Source organism: Porites lutea, chromosome 4 (genome assembly GCF_958299795.1).
Source record: "Porites lutea chromosome 4, jaPorLute2.1, whole genome shotgun sequence".
NCBI lineage: Eukaryota > Metazoa > Cnidaria > Anthozoa > Scleractinia > Poritidae > Porites > Porites lutea.
The window spans coordinates 2,714,107-2,721,150 of NC_133204.1; the positions used below are offsets into that span (position 1 = coordinate 2,714,107).

The 7,044-nt window shown below is 41.2% G+C and overlaps 1 pseudogene; it reads left to right on the forward strand.

The window, feature by feature from the left end:
• The first annotated feature begins 5,022 nt into the window (after positions 1-5,022).
• Positions 5,023-6,625, forward strand: LOC140933206 (uncharacterized; annotated as a pseudogene).
• The last annotated feature ends 419 nt before the right edge of the window (positions 6,626-7,044 follow it).

The following is a 7,044-nucleotide window of genomic DNA, read 5'->3' on the forward strand; positions in this document are numbered from 1 at the left end:
GTAGTTCTGCTCCGTCACATTTGCCCAGTTATTTTATTCAACAATCTAACTTATATATAAAGAAACTATGTTTAGTGAAAACGGCTTACTCTAAATCGATGTGGTATGGGTGATATTGGCCTTCCAATTTCTACAAAATTTGTGTACCTTTTAAGTACCGTAAAAGTGCTGTGAGAAGTTATAGCCGTTCGTAGCTCAGGCTAAACTATTTTCTGATAAAAGTAGGTAAATGAAAGGAGGAAGGATAATTCTTTGCAACTGTATGAGTCACGATTACGTTATTTTAATGATAAAGCTAGGATTAATTATCGTATAAAACATCCTTCACAACCATTTTTTGGGGGAAAAGCCCTGGGGACGAGGTTGCATCCTTCAGTCCACCAACATGGCGGCCCCTCGAGGCCTCGTCAAAACTGTCATTCCTGTATCTTTGAAACCAAAGAGAATTCAAACCTTAGAATATGCATTCAGAATTTAGGAAACCATTCTAAGACTACATGCCAAAAATCAGCCAAATCGACGAGGTACCGTGTCAGGCCGAATTTCATTTTTTACAGAAAACTAAGTTTGCAACGACAGCCCTCTCAATCTCTAAGATTGTCCTAGTCACCCTTATCATTCACATTGTCCGCCATATTTGACCAGAGAGGTCGAGTGAAGGGAAATCTTTTCGCGTCAAAATGCAGTTATGCAAACATCCCGTATGTACAATGTGGCGAAACTCTTACCATTTCCGGTTCCTGTGTATTTTTTACTTCCGCTTCCTTTCGAAATGAAATTTTGGTTTTTCGAATTCGAATATGTGACGTGACTTTAAGTTCAAATTGAAGGTTTCATTTGGAATTTTGTGGAAGATTATGGTTGCATTGTTGACTATTAAGTAGCTTATCAGAGTGGAGAAGGTGAATTGAAGTTCAAATCATGTAATTTGCATTTTATTTCGAATGGTGATTTGAACTTCAACATCCGCGATGTCGAGTTTTCCCTTTATAGTTTCAACTTGTTCAAAGTGACTTCAAGTTCGAATGATGCTATTTCGACTGCTTTCATTGCGATTTCAAATTCATATGACGAGATTTCGACATGGATAGTCTAATTTTTGAACTTCAAATTGTATTTTATTTTCAATTATTTTTGTCCGCAAATGTACGCCATAGGTATTGGATGGACACGCCGAGTTCCGGACAAATGCAGAATACCATCAATATTATCAGGTCATAGTAAGGACGTGAGAAAAAATCCAGAAGCGGATAGAGGTCTAAGCAAAGCAGGTTCACAAACAGTGCTGCAACAGAGTGGGATATTTCTTCCTGTTGGGTCAGGTTTGTATCCCTTTTGTAACTCTAAAAAATAAAGGAACTAACGCTAATGCACTTCTTCAAAAAAAAGTTACTTAAAAATCGTCTTTACAAAGGAAAATAATTTAGCTGAAATTAATCAAATTAATTTCATTTTATCTGCAGAATTCATTTTCGCTGATTTTTTTTATAAAAGGCGTTAATACACCTGTTCGGTTTTAAACTTCGGGCAATGTCAAAAAAATAATGTTCAAGAGATCGTTTTTTTTTTTTTACTTGAATGTGCAATCCCAATTAAAATAGTGTGCTTACTGATATTTGTAATCTCTTAGGGGTATGCCCTAACTGCAGAAAAATGTGGGCTGGGAACTGGAAACCTGACACAGAAACTGCAGAAGTTGCGTTTGACGATTGCGAAGTAACATTTCAAATGGCGGAGATGTCTTTGGTAGGATAATCTTTCTTGACCTACAAATTAACGTCACACAGACGGAACAATGTAGATACCTGAGATTCGTCGAAAGTTGTGTTGAAGTCAGGGAAAAAAGGAAGCGAGGATTGTTAAGTATCTCTCTTCCCTTCCACCCCTTTATGCATTTGGCACACAGGCTAACTGGTAACTGTCTCCAAGTCACTTTTTCCTAGGAAAGGGGTTGAGCAGCCTCGTTCCCAATCCCTCTCAAAGATGGACCATGATGGGAACAAGGTTCTTTTTTGCATTTACAGAATACGTGGAAACTATTGTCAATTCCGCAAGCAAATAGTAGCACTTTCAACCTCTTCCTCATCCTGCCAGCAGAGCTTTTCTCTCGCTTGCTCGATTTTGGAGTACTCAAGAAAGACTGCAAGAATCGAGTAAGATCTTTTGTTGACCATGCGCGGAATGCTGCCAGGATTTAGTTTCGAATCCAGGCCTAAAAGCCGTGCGCTTGCTACAGCGGGCTCAGTTATGACGATCGGTTTATCAAAAAACAGGTGCTCTCACTCGAAAAAAAAAAGTTTTACAAGAGAAAACAAGATTGACTAGTTCAGAAGTTTGGGCTTTGGTGACTTCAAAGGTTTGACGGGATTTAGGCAGACCTTCCTTGTCTCCTTCTCGATCAAGAAGGCAAAAGGAGGCTCTGTTCGCAGGGTGCCCCTACCTCCCCCGCTCCTTTTATAATTTCAACACAAGCTAATCTGTATTATAGTCAAAACAACTCTAACTCTCAAAGACTTATCACTTTATGATACCTCCAATTTTTACATACCAAGTGCGTATATAAAGTATATGATATGCAGAGCGAATTGTATCTTCCATTAATATGAAAAGAGGATTGAATTAATTCATTCTGCTTTTTTTTTTTATTGATCACTTGATTCATATTATTATCTGTACTTAATCTACAAGACTAACATGTCTTTTTATAACGTGGGTCAACAGTCTAATCAATCAATCCATCAATTCGTCCGCAGGATCAAACAAGTGACACAGTAGGTCAAGTGGTAGAAAGCACACCATCGTCCTTCCCCTACCTTGAACTACAGACCCCAGCAACAAGTATCTACTCGCCGAACGAGGCAAATGAACATGTCGAACGGGAGTGGAAACCACTTGAAATGCTAAACACCTTTCTAGAAACCCGAGACATAAGTCCGGTGAGATTTCCTTTGACGACGCAATGGGAGGAGGCTAGTGAACGAACGAGGCGTCGTCACTTACGCAAAGCAAATCAAGCAGTTGATGCTGTACTAGAAGAAGTAGTACCAAATCAGAGTGGACAGCTTTGGAAATCACTTGTTGCATCCAGATCTTCCGATGAAAAACCTAGTGGTAACGAACGTGAGCCTGTAGATGAAGTGCTTATGGAGGCGTTGGCTGAGTGCTACAGGAATGCGAGTAACTGGCAAACCAGGAGACAAATATTGTCTATAATGGTAGACAAGGTTTCATTCAAGACACTTAAGAAATGGATTCCCAATCTGACGAGGTATCAATTCAGTGAAGCAAGGAAGCATATCCTGGTCGAGGGTAGAGGTGTAGCACTATCACTGCAGTCATCCCAGATACGAATGGCGGTATCCCAAACTCAACTTGATCATTTTTTGAACTTTATAACGAGCACCCATGTCATCCAGGATCTTCCCTTCGGAAGGAAGTCATTACAGTGCCTAATGTTATTCGTATGATGGTGCCAGAGTCCATTGTCAAGCAGTACTTGGCTTATTCAAGCGAAAGTGGCTTTACAACACTAGTACACTCTTGAGAATTCTCAATGTCTGTTCTGCCTCTGTGAGAAAGTCTCTACAGGGTCTACATTATATAAGTTGTGCTGGCAGTCAAGCCTTCGACGATCTCCATGACGTAGTAAATAGATTGGGCGATTCATTTATGGGAATGACTTGGGCAAGGAATCAAAAGGAGCGACTTAAGTCCGCAAAGCGTTATCTAAAGGGCGACTTTAAGGTAAACTTCAAAATAACTTTAGTCTGTGTATATAAGAAAAATCGCAATAACACTAGACTTCACAATTAACAAGCTGAAGCTAGCGATTGTGCCAGTCAAAGATACCAAAAATGTCTTTGAGTCACTTACCCAAGATTCTCTGGGGAACGAGCAGGAGAGGATTTTGATGATGATTCAAGCAGCAATATTTTTATGTGCTTAATTGGTGCTAGTTGAAAAAAGTTCGCGCGTGCAGACTTTCACTTTAGCTTAATGCGATTTGTCGTTCCTACGCAGTTTCAATTTAGGAGAAATGTAAAAATAGCCTAGTGAAATAAAACTGTGCGCAGAACCAGTTCAGGTGATCGTTTGGTTAAAAAAAGTCGAGTTGCATTTTTGCATAAAAATTAGATCACTGTTGTAATAAGGTAAGAATACGTCTTAAAAAGTGGAAGTTACCGTGCTCATTTTAACTGTAACATGCTGACGAATATGAATATTTAGGCAAATGAACTGTGCGCATAACAAAAGTCAACAAGTAAGCAGGCTTCTTTTCAATAAAGCTTCCGATAGTGCACAGAATTTTACTTTGTTCAACCTACGGCTAACGAAAAATGTCGTTGGAAAGACCGGTAAGGGGCACTTTGCTCGTTTTTGAGGTAGAGCTGCAAAGGGCTCATCACCTGAATTCCTTCCGTCTTTAAGCGAGGACTGGGGCGAGCTTCAAAATGGCAAGAACGTGGAAGGTGGATGAAAACCTTGGAAAAAACTTTAATGGATTTCTTTTCTCTTTGATCGAATTCATTTTATTGCTACTGTAAGCTCTCTTTCACAGCGGGTGTCTTGTTATGCCAAGTGAAAGATGTCCAGTTCAAAACCAGCGAGTCGCCTTAACCGTAACATTTGATTTAGGGTAAGTAATTTTGTTTATTAATGTCTTTACAGGTGCATGTTTCTAAGCAATCCAACATTCCAGATCATTGCAGAGCTTATGCACTAAGCGACCCTAGGGACAAGGATTATCAGATCATTTGCCCACACGATCATCTAGAAACCTGTGATCGCTGTTACCTAGTTTCTTCAGTTCTTGCTGAAATACATGACGCAATCGAAAAGATGTCTGATAGCAACGTCTCTAGTGACGTGGTAGAAGAGGTGAACTTCATTGAAGGGCAAGCTAAGCAAAACATCTGGGCTTGGAAAGCTCACCTACTCCGCTGTGTGAATCAGGATGAAGCCCGAATAGAGGTGATTGATGCTCTCGATGAAAATTCCGTACTCCTGGTTCAGGACTGGGCCATGAAGTTCTTGCCAAGAAAGTTTAGAGAAAGCCAAAGTGATTGGTTTGCAAAGCGGGGTATGCCTTGGCACATTACTGTAGCTTCTCGACGAGCGGAAAACCACGAATTGGAGATGATGACATTTGTGCATGTTTACCAAACCTGCAACCAAGACAGCTGTGTGGTGCTTTCCATTATGAAGGATGTTATTGGAAAGCTAAAGTCACAGCTGCCTCATCTGAAAACTGTCTTCTACAGACAGGACAATGCCGGCTGTTACCACTGCGGGGCTACGATAGTGGGGGCCAGCTTTACAGGCTGTGCTAGTGGAGTGACTGTGAAACGCTTGGACTTTTCAGACGCACAGGGTGGTAAAGGCCCATGTGATAGAAAGGCGGCTTCAATTAAGTCACACATGAAAATCCACCTTAATCAAGGGTCTAACATCGAGACTGCCAAGGAAATGGTAGACGCTATCCAGTCATCGGGAGGTGTTCCTGGAGTTGACGTTTCATTATGCATCTCAGCGAAAGACCCAGCACCGTCCTTGAATGTAAAGATTGCAGGAGTGAGTTTGATTTCCAATATTGTATACAACAACGGAAGCCTGACCGTCTGGAGAGCGTATGGAATAGGGCCTGGTAAGTGCATACGTCTCGAGGACCTCGGTATTCCACAGTTGGTGCAGATTCCAGGTCTCGTGAAATGTGATGAGGATACAGCCACAACAATGCCGAATGCACACTTTATCAAAGTTAAATCCAGGCGTCAACCTTGCTCAGATAATTCCCAGCAATGCTCAGATACCGAAGAAGAGACTGTGACTGAGACCTCACCCGCTGTTCATACATTTTCCTGTCCCGAGGAAGGATGCATGAAAGTTTATCAAAGATTTTTCTTCTTTACAGCACCATCTGGACCTTGGAAAACACGAATGTGCTTTGGAGCATGAAACACTCCTTGATAGAGCAGCGCTTGGTTACGCAGAGAGCCTACGAGGTCAGTCTGGTAGTGTACCACAGATTGAGCAATTGAGAAGGCAGCTAAACCTCTCGAATCAGCCTTTTTTACCTATGGGTTGGGCCCTTAAGTCTAGTCACGTAAAGCGGACACGATTCACAGAGAAGCAGAGAGACTACTTATCCAGTAAATTTCGTATTGGCGAGTCAACCGGGAAGAAAGCAGATGCAGCCTCGGTATCCAAGTCAATGATGACTGCTAGAGACAGTAATGGAAACCGCCTTTTTAGCAGTTCTGAATTTCTGACGAGTCAGCAAGTTTCAAGTTTCTTTTCAAGAATGTCCTCAAAGCGCAAACTTGAAGATGACGAAATGACGGAAAGCGACTTTGAAGAAAACCAGAACGTTGAAAATGAGAAAGCCTTTGACGAGTTGAGAAGTGAAGTTCTTCAAGAGGTTGCCCTTACTCATCCAATATGCTATGACAGGTATAACATCTGCGAACTAATTGCAAATTCAAAGCTATCAATCTTTGCAATTCAAATGCGTAAGGATATCTGTGAACACTTTGATATACCAACAACGGACATCAAAGTAAAGAGAAAAGCCCCTTACATTGACAAGCTGATCGCCTTTGGAAAAAACTGCACTTGTCAGAAATAATTAAGATCGGTTTTGGTTAAAAAGGCATTGTAACAGCATTTGCGGGGGAAATCCGGAAGGCTTGCATGTGAAGAAAGAAGCACGAACTTGACCTGGCATAGTGGCCATACATTCAGCGAGCAATGACCCAGTTGTGAGCAGTGAAAACCCGATTCACTCAAAGTGTTTTAGTTGTGGACAGTTTATTTTTGTCTTTAATGGAACTGTGATATCGAAGACTTTGCAATCTAGAGCACTGAACTTAAAATAGCAAGATCTTTGACGATTGACAAACCGTCTTATTTTAAGAAATATTACAAGTTTTGGCTTCGTTTTCGCGCATCGGTTTCCCTACCCCCTCCAGGTGCGAATGATTTTGATCTGTCACGCAACACAAAAAGGTGTGAAGCATGAAGAGCACACCTGCCTGGCAGTTATTA